Below are 16,273 nucleotides of genomic sequence, written 5' to 3'. Positions count from 1 at the left end.
ACATACACTGTTCTGTGACATTGGTTAACAACCCCACGACATGTCAACACTCATTTCTCAACCCTGGGTTCCCTGTTACCAGCTTTTCTGTTCCCTCCTGCCTTCCAGTTCCTGCCTCAGGGCTGGTATGCCCTTTTAGTCTTGTTTTGTTCCGTGAGCCTGTTTAATCTTTGGCTAAAGGGTGAACCTCAGGGGTGACCTTATTTCTGAGCTGAAAGGGTATCCAGGGCCCATACTCTCAGGGTTTCTCCAGTCTCTGTCAGGCCAGCAAGTCCGGTCTTTCTTTTTCAGTTAGAATTTTGTTCTACATTTTTCTCCAGCTCTGTCTGGGACCCTCTATTGTGATCCCTGTCAGAGCAGTCAGTGGTGGTAGCCAGGCACTATCTCGTTGTACTGAACTCAGTCTGATGGAGGCTGTGGTAGATATGGTTCATTAGTCCTTTGGACTAATCTTTCCCTTGTATCTTTAGTTTTCTTTATTCTTTCTTGCTCCCAATGGGGTGAGACCAGTGGACTACCCTAGATGGCCACTCAAAGTCTTCTAAGACCCCAGATGCTACTGACCAAAGTAAAATGTAGAATTTACTCTTTATAAACTATGTTATGCCAATTGTGCTAGATATTCCCCGAGATCATGGTCCCCATAGCCCTCAGCCCAGCAATTCGGTCCCTCAGGGAGTTTGAATGTGTCTATGTAGCTATCATGTCTTGCCTTGTACAGGTTGTGCTGGCTTCCCCAGTACTGGGTACTGTCTTACCCTTCACCAAAGTTTCTACTTATCTATTAAGTGTTCTTCCATCCTTACCCCTCCCCTCCCTCATAACCATCAAAGATTTTTTCTTTTTGTATGTAAACCTTTTCATGAGTCATGAAAAAATAACCATAATTTCCTGTTTGGAAACTTCCAGCATGTGATGCTTTATTTTATTTGAAGACAAAAAAAAAAAAAAAAAAAAAACGGGGCCACTTCACTGCTAAGATAATCATTCCCCAAAAAATCCATTGGTGTCAAGTTGATTCCGACTCATAACAACCCTACAGGATTTCCAAGGAGCAGCTGGTAGATTCGAACTGCCATCCTTTTGGTTAGGAGCCATAGCTCTTAAGCTCTGTGCCAAGTTAAAATCTAAAATAATTAGTTCTGCTTGCAGGCAAGACGGTGTAGTGTAACAGGACTGGATTTACCTTCTTGCCTAAAAAAACTAAACAAACAACAACAAAACCAGACACAAAATATGAAACAATGATTTTTAAGGAGATTCAGGGAGAGAAGTGTGACCCCTGAGACATCGGAAAGAAGTATGGTGAACCCTAGATTGCCTCAGCTTACTACCCAGAGACAGTTTCTAGGCCGCAGCTCAATGAGGTGGAATATAACTGCCCTGGAAAGGGGAACCCAGGAGGAGAATCTAAGAGCTGAGGAGATGGAACTGAGCATCTGCAAGAAAAAGATGGTAGAATTCTCAGAACAGAGTACTGGAGAGGAGAGAGATATACAGAGGGAGAACCCCAGGTATCTACGAAAGGCTCTCCTGGAGGGTTCAGCAGAATACTGATAGTTCATACTTGTTAGGAAACTACCCATGACCAATGAAAGAACCAAATCAAAAGATTAGGGGAAAGAGTACTCAGCACTCACATAGGACGGTGAATGGTGCCTATTACCACCAGCCAGAGTGGAAAACCTCATGAGTCCTGGGGATTTGGATAAAATATTCAGAAGGATCTTTTCTTAGTAGTTCAGAATATTTAGTTCTAAAATAAACGCTGCTCTGGTCCTGTTTAACGTATCTTAAAAGGAAAGTTCCAAAAAGATCAGAATATTTCCAAGAAACTTAGATGCATCCCAAAAGAAAGCTCAAAATTATTTGTGGGAATATAAAAGTATGCAACATCCAACAAGGTAAAATTCCTGATGCCTGGCATTTAATCAAAGATTGTCAGTTTGTAAGAAAATAAAACTTATAATGTGAAAAACAGTCAGTTGAAACCATTCCAGGTCTGACAGAAATATTAGGATTAGCAGTAAGGGACATTAAACTCTTTTGTAGTCTGTTTATATACTTGTATGTGTTTCTTTTTGAAATGTGACTGAGAAGGGCCCATTCACATATTACATACATTAACCAAGTGTCTGATATATATACCTCTCTAGCTCCCTGCAACTCAATTTGTTATGTGACTTCTAACCCTGATTCTAATGTTTTTCACTAAACCGAAGTCATTTGGTTTTGTTTGGCTTTTATTACTCCTGCTGTCCAATCAAAAAGATTTTTTTTCTTACAATTTCTGGCATTCAAATCATATTTGGAAAGGTCAAGACAACTTGTAATTTTTTTCAGAATACGATTTTATTATAATAATTATATTTTTAAATTTTTTAAACTAGTACATTTTGTGTGTGTGAAGAATGAAGCAAGAGTCCAACTTTACTTTTCCAAATACGCAAGGTGTTTTTATACCACTTCTTTAGGAGTTTATTTTGTACCCACTGATTTATAGTATCATCTTTATCATATTTGAAATTCCCATATACACTTGAATATACTTCAGTAGTTTTTCCTTTATAGTTTAAAAATTAATACAATTAATATATTAAAACTATTCATTTCTGTGTAATTTATATATTTTGTAGAAAACCATTTTACTGAACTTTTAATTTTTACCAATAGGGGATCAGTTATAATTTTTAATAAAAAATTGACTTTTTCATTTCCAATATTTACATTTTATTTATTTATATTTGCATTGATCAAAATTTTAAAAAATTATTAATAGTGGGCAAACTATTTTATTCTCATATAAAGTTTTTTTTAAGTCTTATTGAATTCAATTGTGTTTGAGATTTTCTGCTTCATATTTAGGTGATTAAATAAAATCAATCTTAATATAATGATGAAATTGATAGTTTTACTGTATGAGTAATATTAACTCAGTTGTTGCTGGGTGCCCTTGAGTCAATTCTGACTCATGGTGGCCCCATGTGACAGGCTAGTGCTGCCCCATAGGCTTTTCTTGACTGTAATCTTTCCCGAAGCTGATCACTAGGTTTTTCTCCCTAGAATCCACTGAGTGGCTTCAAACCACCAACCTTTGGGTTAGCAGCCAAATGCTTAAACATTGTACCACCAGGGTCCTTATTAACTCAGTAGCAAAATGTGAGAGCCACCTACACAGTATGCTCATTAATTAATGAATTAATGAATGTGGCTTTCACTGTGAATTATACTCGGGGTTGTTGGATAAGAACACGTAGGTGGGTACATTTGCTATGTTAACTATTGTGGGGTTTCTGCATAATATTCAGGGATTTTTCTGAAATTCAAGAATTTGGAGTTATTGCCAATCTTTGTTGGATAGCTGAGTCCAGATATGCTAGGTATGAAATGTTGTACTAATTAATTCATTCATTTATTCATCCATTCATTCAGAGTGGAATGGTACTGTGTTCTCAACTTGTACATTTTATTGTAGCCAAGAATGTATTCTATTCTGGACTGAGTTCAATACCTCCAGGATACTGCATTGTGGGTTTTTATTCAAATGCAGTTGTCCCATTCCAACTGGATTAGATTCACAGCATGAATCAAGCCCCCAGCTCCATAATAAGATGGTACATTTGGAAATCTTTAAAAAAAATTTTTTAAAAAGCCTATGCTTAAATTAAGAGAAAAAAAAAGTATATACTTTGGGATTTTTCAAAGAACCAAATACAGACTGTTATTGTTTTATGTATGCAGCTTGGTAATTTTTTTAATTACATTTGAACTGTAACACCTGTGTTCTCAAATGAGCAATCAGATCAAGTCATGGTGAATTTTTTAAATAACAAAGCACATAAATAGTGGCTTTGGGCAATGAAGGGGGCAGATGTGAACAAAAATTTTAGGGTGTACAGTTTTAGTAAAGATACTTTGAAGAAATGATACAAACACCTGCATATAAACATGCCAAGTAGTCCAATGAAGGGGTTTATGATTCAAAGTATCTAGTTTTAATAAATGAACTATTTTTAAGAAATAAATTGAGTGGCTGATCATATTGATTTGTAAGTAGAAAGCTTTCTTTTAATGGAAAAAGAAGTCTGAGGATTTTTCTCACAATCCTACCGTTGTAATCACAAGACTGGCTTGCCGCCATCATAATTACCCGGTTTCAATGTTATCCCAATTTACTTTCCTATCCCCACGACTTTGCTCCACAGCTGAATGTAACAACTGAGACCGAGGCCTTGGAAACTTCCCACAGGAACAGTTTCCTGTATTCCCATCTTCCCTGTGATGATATGACAGGCTTATCCCATACTACATCTACTATTATTTTTCGGTTCTCATTATTAAACCTTTAATTCTATCTTACCCATTTATTTCTAGTTCTTTACAATTTCTCTTCCCAGTTACAAACCATTATCTCCCTTTTATTATGATTTTTTCCCCCTAATCATCTCATATTATCTCTTATTTTAGTACTTGGCGTCTTCCTCTTTGATGTCTTTTGGTTTGAACTTCAGGTAATTTGACCCTTTTTGTTAATTCTTTGACTTATCATAGATCCATTGTCTATTCTTTTTTTTTTTTTTTGTCTTTTTCTATATATTGAAATTCACACAATTGTATGGTTTAGCCGCAGCCGGCAGAGTGATGAGCTGTGGAGAGCTGTCAGAGGGCGAACAAACAGGCTTTTATGACAAAGGATGAAGTAGAGCACACACAAAGTTAAAAAAAAAAAAAAAAGCTTCTATTATAGGATTTAGGGAATTGAATGTGCATGACATGATTCCAAAAAAAGGAAAAAGGAAAAAAAAAAAAAAACATCGAATAGGTAATGGCATCATGACAAGAGGAAAGCACTATTTATCTCATCAAAGCTTAGTGAACTTGAATGCCAAATCACATAAAGCATGCGTTTTAAAATAGTTTATATAAGATTGGATCAGAAAACCAACATCTGAAGTCTATACGCATGGGCCAGAAGTACCAGGTATTAGAAATAGCACCTGAACTTGGAGGCAGGAGGCTTCACTACTTGTTTAACCTTTTTCTTTTGACTTTTATTTTTTCCTCTACGAAATGGAGTTAATAGACTTTATTGCAACAGTTACAGACTCTAAAGTCATACTCTGGTCATACCTTATGTAGCCAGGTCTGGAAGAGCTTTAAAAACTTTCTATTCATATGTTCTTGAACTTAAGTAGATTCAACACCATGTTTAGTGCTTATTACCACGCTCCTCAACTTGCTCAAATTTCATGTATTAAAAGCAGAAACAAACTTAATCAAGCTCATAAGATGTAAATAACAAATTATTCTGAAGAAAAAATAGGTAACTCGTATCAAGGGCTTTATTGTACACGCTTTGGCTCAGAAATTCTAATTCTAGAAATACATGCAAAGTAAAAATGCCTAAAATTCAAAGGAAAGCTTTTAACACAAAGATGTTCAATGCAGTGTTTCCTTAGATAGGGACGTTTTTGAAACAATGCAAACATCCAGTAGTAAAGAACTAGTTAAAGAAATTAGCATAAATGCATATGATTGACAATAAACATGTTTCAGAAGAGCTCTAACATGAAAAATGCCTATTATAATTTTGTTTTATATTTATGTATACACACATACATATAAAACAAGTGTATATATACATATACTTATGTGTGTATATATATCCCAGTACCCAGTGCTGTCGAGTGGATTCTGACTCATAGCGACACTATAAGACAGAGTAGAACTGCCCCATAGAGTTTCCAAGGAGTGCCTGGGGGATTCGAACTGCCAACCCTTTGGTTAGCAGCCGTAGCACTTAACCACTATGCCACCAGGGTTTCTGTGTACATATATGTATATGTGTGTGTATATCTATCTATCTATCTATCTATCTATCTATCTATCTATCTATCTATCTATCTATCTATCTATCTATCTATCTATCTATCTATCTATCTATCTATCTATCTATCTATCTATCTATCTATATACACTTGTTGTGTGCCGTCAAGTGGATTCCAACTTATAGCAACTCTATATGACAGAGTAGAACTGCCCCATAGGGTTTCCTAAGCCATAATCTTTACTGGAAGAGCCCTGGTGGCACAGTGGTTAAAGTGCTCAGCTGCTAACTGAAAGACTGGAGATTCAAATCCAACAGCCCCTCTGAGGGAGAAAAATGTGGCAGACTGCTTCTGTGAAGATTTACAGCCTTGGAAGCCCTATGGGGCAGTTCTACTTTGTCCTACAGGTTCTCTGAGTTGGAATCGACTGATGGCAATGGGTTTTCATTAATCTCTCCAGCAGCACATGGCCAGATCTTTTCTACCTTGGAGCCTCTGGTGGGTTCAAACTGCTAACCCTTTGGTTAGCAGCCAAGTGCTTCACAATCGTGCCATCAAGACTGCTACATATATATATATATATATATATATATATATATATATATATATATATATATGAAACAAAAAAAGTTCAAAAAACAATTTTGAATGTTATAGAAAAAGCTGTTAGAAGGAAAATAATGAAAAGGTATATATCAAAATGTTATAATTTTCCTTATCAGCCTGGATGGATTTGGGTATTTCAATTCTATATTCTCTAAATTTTCCATAATAAGGATGTTAATTTTTAAAGGAGAGAAATTGAAGAAGCTATTAATGAATGTAATACACTTATAAGGAAATTTCCTGCACTCCTCCTATGTGACAACGTTGTTTCTGAGAGCCAAATGAGGTGAGAAATGTTCAAGGGGTATAAATACGAAACCCAGACTAAACCAAACCATATCCCCCCAAAAGCCATACCCATGTGAGCAGCAGTCAAGAACAAAAGATGTATTGCATTGGGCAAATCTGCTGGAAAAGACCTTTTTAAAGCATTAAAAAGCAAAGATGTCATTTTAAGGACTAAGGTGTACCTGACCCAAGCCATGGGGCTTTCAATCGCCTCACATGCATATGAATGAACAAGGAAGATCAAAGAAGAATTGATGTATTTGAATCATGATGTTGGCAAAGAATATTGAATATACTATGGAAGAAGGAACAAATCTGTCTTGAAAGAAGTGCAGCCAGAATGCTCCTTAAAAGTGAGGATGGTGATACTTCTTTGACTTATGTACTTTGGACATGTTATCAGGAGGGATCAATACATGGAGAAGGACATCATGCTTCACAGAGGGTCAGTTGAAGGAGATCCTTAGTGAGATGGATTGACACAGTGGCTGCAACAATGGGCTCAAACATAGCAACAATTGTGAGGATGGCACAGGACCAGGCAGTGTTTTGTTCTCTTGTACATAGGGTCACTGTGAGTTGGAACTGATTTGATCACACCTAACAACATTTTTAACAACATAACAATAACAAATGCAGTGATGTGGGGAAAATGAGTTGAACATGAGGAGAGGGAGGAGAAAGTTTACATTACTTTTACTCCATATGACACAGTAACGTAGAAAAAGAAAATTCAGGTCATTTTCGGTTCTTATTTACTCCGGTACTAATCAAGTGTTATGGTTACCTTGGCAACCCTCTAAGCTAAGGAGAGAACGAGTTACTTCACCCTCTTGCACTTCGCTACAGAGTCAGGGAAAATTAAGTCATGTTAAATACAGATCGCATTCTTCATGGTTTTTGTAGACAGCTTTAAGATAATGTAATCTCTTCTACCACATCATTTTCTCAAGTCGGTATTATTTTGCCTTTCTCTTTTCTTAAATGACACAACTCAAAAGCAGCAACCACAACAGAAGCAAGAGAGGATTCTGTAAAGGCAGAGTGTAAAGCACAAACTGAGATGAAATGAGAAGCATTTCGAACTCTTCTCCAAATCATTGTATTTATAAATCCCTCTGATCCCTTCATCAACATTTCTTTTTTTGAGATCGCTGACTTTTAGGAGTGGGAAAGTGCATGAGATAGTAGATGGCTGAAGTTTTTAATCACTCTACTATGAATTTCTTCATAAAGTTTTCACTGGTCAATTTTTTAGAGGGTCAGCAAAAGAGGAAGAGCCTCAAAGAGATGGATTGACACAGGGGCTGTAATAATGGGCTCAAACATTGAGAGGATGGCACAGGACCGGGCAGTGTTTCGTTCTGTTGTATAGAGGGTCATTATGAGTTGGAACCAACTCAATGGCATCTAACAACATCAACAGCTGTGAATTTGAATATTCTACAGAGTTAAGAGAGCTAAGTCAAATCACTAGGCTCACTGACCCAGCATCTCTTCTTGTGTAAAATGAAAGTACTATCACGTGGTGTGGAGAACCCCACTACTGAAAGTGTGTTGATAGGACCAACAGCATCATCACCATGTGACAGCTTATTGAGAAAAGCTTGGACCGCACAGACCAATTTTAACCCAATTCGAATTTTTTCATGTTCCCCAGACCTGCTGAATAATAATCTGCTTTATAACAGATCCGCATATGATTTATACGGATGCTAAACTTTGAGATAGACTGGTGTAGATCCTCCCTATGTGGTACAAATGGTTTTCACTCAACTACTAACTTAAAGATTGGTTCAAACCCATTGAGGGGTACCATGGAATAAAGGCCTGGCAATCTGCTTTCATTAAGATTACAGCCAAGAAAACCCTATGGAACAGGTCTACGATGCAACACAAGGGGACACCATGATTCAGAATCAACTTGACAGCAATGGGCTTGGTTTGGTTACGGTGTAGATCCTAGCACCAAGTCTTAACTCCTGTCTTGGTTCAAAATTGATCACTCTTTTTCTCTTCTGCTTAACAAATAGGACTTTACTCTTTCTTCAAAACAGAGGGGCCCTATTTTCAAGGTTACATTAAAAATCCAAGTGGCCATCCTTCAACTCCCTTTGCCATTGTGGATATTTCATAGTGCTGATGTTCCACGCCTCCCTGCAGTTAAACACTCTAATCTAGCATCAAACCCAAAATGTGCTTAATTAGTAAAATTATATGCATCATTATCTAATCCAAATGCTCAGCTATCAAAGGCATTTATGCCACATTATATTTAAATCTAAACACAGGGGCTTTAGATAACATGCTTGTACTAAAAAGCACAATTAGTTACTTGAAAAATAAGTTCAAAAATGAAGAGTTTTTGTGTGTATGTGTGTGTATAAATTCCAAAAGTTGACAAAGACAGCCTGAAGTGGCTCAGGACTTTGGAATCAATTTCAGCTCTGATTCTGTCTTTACCTCTCTCTAACAAGTTACTTACTTTCATTTACAAAGATGAATATGACCTACCTCATCCAGGGCAATGAGAAAAGCAGTTGCGTCTGAATTGCAAAACCAAGACACCAAACCCATTGTCACTGAGTGGATTCTGACTCATAGCAACCCTATAAGATAGAGTAGAACTGCCCTACAGGGTTTCCAAGGCAGTAAATCTTTACAGAACCAGACTACCACATCTTTCTACCGAGGAGAGGCTGGTGGGTTCGATCTGCCAACTTTCAGGTTAGCAGCCAAGTGCTTAAAAATCCTTCTCTACATTCAAAAAATTTGATCCTTCGTTCATCACCCCTCATGATAAGAATTAGGAAAAAGCCTGAATTATTGAATAAATAAATCAGTCAGATTATTATTTCCAATACATACAGTGACTCAAATCAATCTTAACAAAGTGTTTTCACATAGGCCCCTCAGGGGCCTGCTTTAATGAAAACTGAAGATGTCTTTTGTAATTAGCAATTATGCACATTAAAGTTTTATTCTCTTAAACAACTTAAATGTGCTTTTCTTACAAGTTTGTCTCATCTTAGCAATAGCAGAATCCTTTCTCACCTGGTTAATGCTGGTGATGAAATACTTTCTCCCTGTCCTATATCCCATAATGAGCAGGGGTATTATACACACTAAAAGGGGTTGGTAGATAACGAAGTTCCCACAAGAAAAAGACAAAAGTGTCAGAGTTGCCTGACTTCAGAAACCCTTTTACTTTTTTTCTTTTAACGTACCTACTAACTGAGAAAATCTTCAAGTACAAACTATACCCCAAGTCAAATTCTTTTAAATTCCAAATTAGTAAAGCGCAAATTGATACATTAGTAAGTTAGAATTAACACATTAGTAAGTTAGAAAACTTGGCAATCACTTTCCTCACTACACATTGATGAATATAATTATATAGAATAAACTATTGAGTGTTTCCTTCCTTGGCAAGAACTCTGAATTGAGTCAGGTGACACAGAACCTGGTCCTGGTCCCCTAAGTCCTGTGGACTTGACTTGGTCATTAAGCATCTTTCAGCCAGTGTTTCGGGGAAGCAGGGACTCTGTCTTGTTCTCTGCTGTATCTCAATGCCTAGAGTGGTAGCTATTATAAACACTTGTTGAGTAAATGAATATATAAAACATGTTCTGTCCACCACTTTATAATGTTGAGAACAAAGCTTCCCAACTGGAGTGACCTGGCAGCCCCACTTGGTTCTAGGTCTAATGAAATATTGCTCACCTCAGCCCTGAGGGCAACAGGGCAGGGCCTGAGGCAGCTAGAGCTCTGGAGACTGTCTCCTAGACATTAGCAGCCTCTTCCATTATTATTTTCTGTGTGTTCCATGGTGTGGAAGAAATTACAAAGCCCCCTTTTTTTTTAAGAGCAAGAGTGATTAAAAAAAAAAAAAGTCTACAGAGACCAGAGAGCTAATTTGAGTAAAGCTAGCCTAGTGTTAGTACATGTTAGCTAATGGCTTTAGCCCTGGTTTAGAAACCTAACACAGTAAACAACGAACATAAAAGTGTTATATCAAACTTAAATGGGTTACAGAACCTTAAGTAGTGAAGTCGTCAAAACACAAATATATAGTATAGAAAAAGAACACCTCTGTGGAATTAAAATATATAGTATTAAAAAGCAACATCTTTGTGTGATGATTAAAATATTAAATCCCCGATGTCAGTTGCACAAATATTGGTCCCTGAAACATAATTGAATTAGCGTGCCATACTTCCGTCTGTTGATTTATCCCTCCAAACTTCACTCTTTTTGATCCTCATCTTTATGCCACTCTCTCTGTACCTTTTCTATTAGTAATTAAATTTCATTTCTCTTGTTTATATCCCAACCTTACAGATATAAATGCAAATGCAGATTTGTATCATAGATTTTAATTTTGTAGGCTTACCATGTGCTTCTGTTTCATGTACCACAACTCCTTTTCTCCCATCTTTTATTTACGTGTCTATAAAGCATCCAACTTTATACCAAGGTCTGGAGAAAAAGAGATACATAAAACATGGATTAGGTATTGAGAAATTCACATTCTAGTGGAAGGAGGCCATCTGATGAAGCTTTAATTAATATAATAATAACAAACTTTTATTGAATGCTAACTGTTATTATAGTCAATTTTGCATTTATTATCTTATGTAGTTTGCAACTTTGAGAAGCTTAAACTTCCTGTCCATCTCCTGGTAATCTTGGGCAAATCCTTAAATTTCTCTGAAGTAAAATTTGAAGATTTTTGATCTTAAGAGTCACTGTAAGGACAAAGTTCATGTCAAGGGATTAGTACGATGCCCGACATGTTGTTGTTAGGTGCCGTCGACTCCATTTCAACTCATAGCAAACCCATGCACAACAGAATGAAGTACTGCCAGGTCCTGCCCCACCCTCACAATTGTTGTTATTCTTGAGCCCATTGTTGCAGCCACTGTCAAACCATCTAGTTAAGGGTCTTCTTCTTTTTTGCTGACCCTCTACTTTACCAAACATGATGTCCTTCTCCAAATACCATGATAACATGTCCAAAGTATGGGAGATGAAGTCTCACCATCATTGCTTCTAAAGAGCATTTTGGCTGTATTTCTCTTCCAAGACAGATTTGTTTGTTCTTCTGGCAGTCTATGGTATACTCAATGTTCTTTGCCAACACTATAAATCAAAGGCATCAGTTCTTCTTTATTCTTCCTTATTCATTGTCCAGTTTTCCTATGCATGTGAAAGGACTGAAAATGCCATGGTTTGGGTCAGGCACAACTTAGTTATTAAAGTAACATCTTTGCTTTGTAATACCTTAAAAAGGTCTTTTGCAGCAGATATGTCCAATGCAATGCTTCGCTTGATTCTTGACTGCTGACACATAGTAGGTGCTCAAATGTAATACCTATTATTTTTTAAAACAAAGAGACAGGAGGTGGAGCCCTTTGAATTCTTCTTTTTTTGTCTGTATTTTCCATGAATTTGTGTATTTTTTCCTCATTTTTGACTGCTTTTCGCTTTAACTCTTGGATAGCTCTGAATATTAGAGATTTGAATTCCCCATCAGGTAGTTCTAGTGCCTTTTCCTCCACTGGAAAGTTATCTGGTGTTTTATTTTGGACACCTACTGTAATCATCCTGTCCTGTTTTTGTATTTTTTTTAATGTGTTTTGATATTGTCTGCTTTCTTTGGGACATTCGGTAGTTATTTTGTTTATTTATTGATTGATTGCAGATTTGTTTGTTTCATCCTGCTTTTCTGTTTTATTTGGTTATGTCTGAGCACATGGGCTGTGGGTTCTTTGTTGTTTGCTCCTCTGTGCCACAAACAACTCATCATAGCCCCTCCCCTTCAGCTAGATCTGGTGCAGCAGGGCAGGTCTAGCTGAAGGGGAGGGGCTAGAATGGGTTGTTTGTGGCAGGTACTAGGGCCAACAGGCCGGCTGGGGGTCAGTGCAGAGCAGGGTCCAGTAAGCCCTGCCCGTGCTGCTTAGAGATGTGATGTTCAGGGCATGTACAGGTAGGCAGGAAGGACAGGGGAAGTTGTGGTGTGTAGAGCTAAGACGGGTATCGGGAAGAAGAGAGGGGAGAGAAACAGGAGCCAAATAAACAAAACAAAACAAAAAAGTGCTTTTTTTTTATTATTATTTTGCCGTTGGACTGGAGAGACGAGAAACCGAGAAATGAAAAAAAAAAAAGAGAAAGAGAGAGAGAGAAAATAAATAAAAATTGAAAAGAGAGAGAGAAAGAAAAGAAAAGAAACCTCCCCAGGGATCCCACCGGCAACTGGGAAAGTGGCTCCCAGGCCTCTGGACGCAGCCTGTCTAGAAGGGGTAGAGATGGCACACAGCACCAGGTATTCAGGAGACAGGAAAGCAGAGAGATGAGAAACTGAGAAATGAAGAAAAACAAAAAGGAAAAGAGAAAAGAAAAAAAAAATTAAAAAAAAAAAAAAAATAAAGGCAGAAAGCCCCCCAGAGATCCCACTGATGCGGCTGTGCAGACCAGGGAAGTGGTTCCCAAGCCGAGCAGTACAGCCTGGCTAGAAGGGGTAGAGATGGCATACTGTGCCAGGTATTCAGGAGACAGGAAAAGAAGGTAGATAGAGAGAGACAGAAAACTGAGAAATGAAGAAAGACAAAAAGTGAAAAAAAAAAAGAAAGAAAGAAATGCCCCCAGGGATCCCACTAACGCGGCTGCGGAGCAGTGAAATGGATCCAAGCCACACAGTACAGCCCGGCTAGAAGGGGCTCCCAAGCAGAGAAAAGAAAAACCAAATAAACAAAACAGAACAAAAGAAAAAGCCCCAGGCATCCCACCAGCACGGAGGCTCAGACTACTGGACAAGCAGTGCCCCAGCTGAGCAACGCTACAGCCTGTCAAGAAGAACCAAAGATGCCACATAGAGCCAGGTGTTCCAGAGAAGGGAGGGAGAGGGTGATGAGATGCAGGGAAGAAACTAAAAGAAACCAAAAAAAGCAACATCAGCAACAAAGAAAGAGCATTGAAGGAACCGGCCAGTGTGGGAGGGGTGAATCCAAGTGGCATGGAACGGAGGCCTCCTAGGCCTCGGTTGCTCAGCCCGCTGGGAAGCAGCAGTGGCCGAGCAGGATGGACGAAGTGCGGGCGGTGGGAAAGCGTGTAGAGCTGGTTACGGGTGCTCTATCTTCTGCTGGGAGCTCAGTAAAGCTGCTTTCCTGTACTCTCTATTGGCCGATCTCCGACAGGAGTCCAAGATAGTAAATCCATGCTGCCTTAGCTGATAAAGACCTTCGCTCCTATCTCTCCTAGCTCTCTGTTCTCTTGTCAGTTTCTTATTCCATTCGGTTCTTAGTTGAGTTTTTTATCCCTTCATTTGAAACTTAGGGTTCCAGGATTGACGTTTGGGACAGCATGGTGATTCTGTCTGTAGTGCCATGTTGGCTCCACCTCAGCAGAAGCCTTTGGGGGGAAAAAAATACTATGCCCCAAGTTTTAATCAATCCATTAATTGGGATGTTCTTAATATGGCTTTTTAGGTACTTATGGATCTATTTAATGTCAGTTACCTAGGTCGTGCTTCCCTTGTGACTGTGATGAGTGTCTTGCTATGTCCAGATGAATGCAATCCACCTTTTGTTAATTCTCATGAAAGGGGGAATGAAGTCAGTCTTACCTGAGTCGTTATTCCTGAACTCGTCCTAGCTCCTGCTCAGCACTACGTCCATTTCTAACTGTTCAAAATCCATTCCTTTTTCCTACTATGAAGTTGTGCTTAAGATTTATCCCAAACTTAAATGTCTACAGTTTGTGTGTACCTAATTATCGTATTTTTGCATAAATAATGCTCACCTTTTATGTTTGTTTGGCGAGCGCCCCCTTCAAGGTATTTTCGAAAACATTGCTATGCCGATTTTGTTTTACATGTTACTGTTAAAAAAAAAAAAAATAGCTTAGAGAGCTTACCTCCAAGTGGGGAGTGCTCAATTGGCAAACAAATGTAGAAGGCATCACATTATTTGCATAAAAATATGGCACTATCTTTTTTAAAAAATCAGAACTACCACTGCTTATCTGCAGCCTTGTGGTGCCAAACCTATTTATTTATGATTCCAAGAGCACTGGAAACAGCATAGCAATATCAAACACATGTTTTTAGTAGTCTGAAATATAGAGTCTTTTTACTGAGTTGGGTGTTTTGCTATAATTCAGTAAACTTAAAAGCAGTTCCACTCTGCACACATGGGGTCACCATGAGTTAGAATCACCTACAAGGCAACTAAATACAACAACCCATAATAAGAAGCCCCACTTATCCAATAATGTTCTTTATATATATATTTAGCCTGAGTAACAGTCTCTTTAAAACAGAAAAATTGTATGTCTTATCAGTACATAAGGAAGAAAAGAAGAAACGCTATCTAGGCATAAAAATCTGGATGTAGTTTTTTGAATGAAACTGAAATTTGTATATGCAAAAATTATATACATATATATAACTCTATCAGCTGATAAGAGATACTATTTAGTGGCAATATCTCAGGATTACTTTATTACCCATGCCCTGAAAATTGGTATATATGCATCTGAGATGATAAATGTTATTGCCTGCTTTGTTCCCAGTCGGTTTCATGTGTGAATCACTGGGTACCACCTACACCTTTGTTCTCCTCATATCAGACCTATAGCCCTCCATAATAGCAGTGAGTTTCACAGGTTTATCTGAGTTCCACCCCCCCAGCTCCACATCCAATTTAACTCATTTGAATGTGCAAGATAGATTCTAGATGAATATATTCTTCCCTGCTCTTATGAAAGTCACTAGAACTTAGCTTGCTGACACTTTACCTTATAGGGACTTATATTCATGAATTGTAAGATATGGCCATTATTATACTGAATCCTTGTTCATCAACAGTGCCTAATTTACTAGTGCTCCTTAAACATGATTGTTTTCTAACTCTCTTGAACTTTTCTTTGCTGAACCACAAAATTCTGCCTTATGAAGCTTGTACTTAACTAACCTTATTAAATTGGGGGGAAAAAAAGGACATTGTCAATCTCTCTCTGTCTGGGCTAAGTACCTCAAACATCTCAGTAACAGCAGCATTTAATTGTACAGGCCACGTTGTTCATCAAGTTAAAAACACATTAGAGAGATAATTTGAGAAAATAAAATTACAACCTCAAGTAGCCATTTTTTTTTTAATTAACATAAGGGTCGTAATGGCTTTCTCTTGCACATTATGTTGTGTGTTTTTTCCCTGACCCTTTCCAGTGGTCTAGGAATTCAGGAAAATTCAAGTTGCCTCTCATTATTATCCTCTGTGTGTCTTGTAACCTTTTCACCCCTCTGCTTGTTTCTTCCCAGCTTATGGTGGGTGCAAGCACAATGTCTCTTATTGCCATTGCTTGTAAATGTAGAATGTGGTTTTTTTTTTTTTTTTAACTTTTAATACAGTACAATTAAAGCATCAAATACTAAATACAATGTATCAGCATGTAGGACTTGCAAGTTGGTTAAAAAGGAAAAGAGAGAGAGAAAAAAAGGAATACTATCTAGGCATACTTCTTAAAAATCTGGATCTAGGTTTTTGGGTGAA

Source organism: Loxodonta africana, chromosome 7, assembly GCF_030014295.1.
Source record: "Loxodonta africana isolate mLoxAfr1 chromosome 7, mLoxAfr1.hap2, whole genome shotgun sequence".
Taxonomy (NCBI): domain Eukaryota; kingdom Metazoa; phylum Chordata; class Mammalia; order Proboscidea; family Elephantidae; genus Loxodonta; species Loxodonta africana.
Note: the sequence above shows the minus strand (reverse complement) of the source record.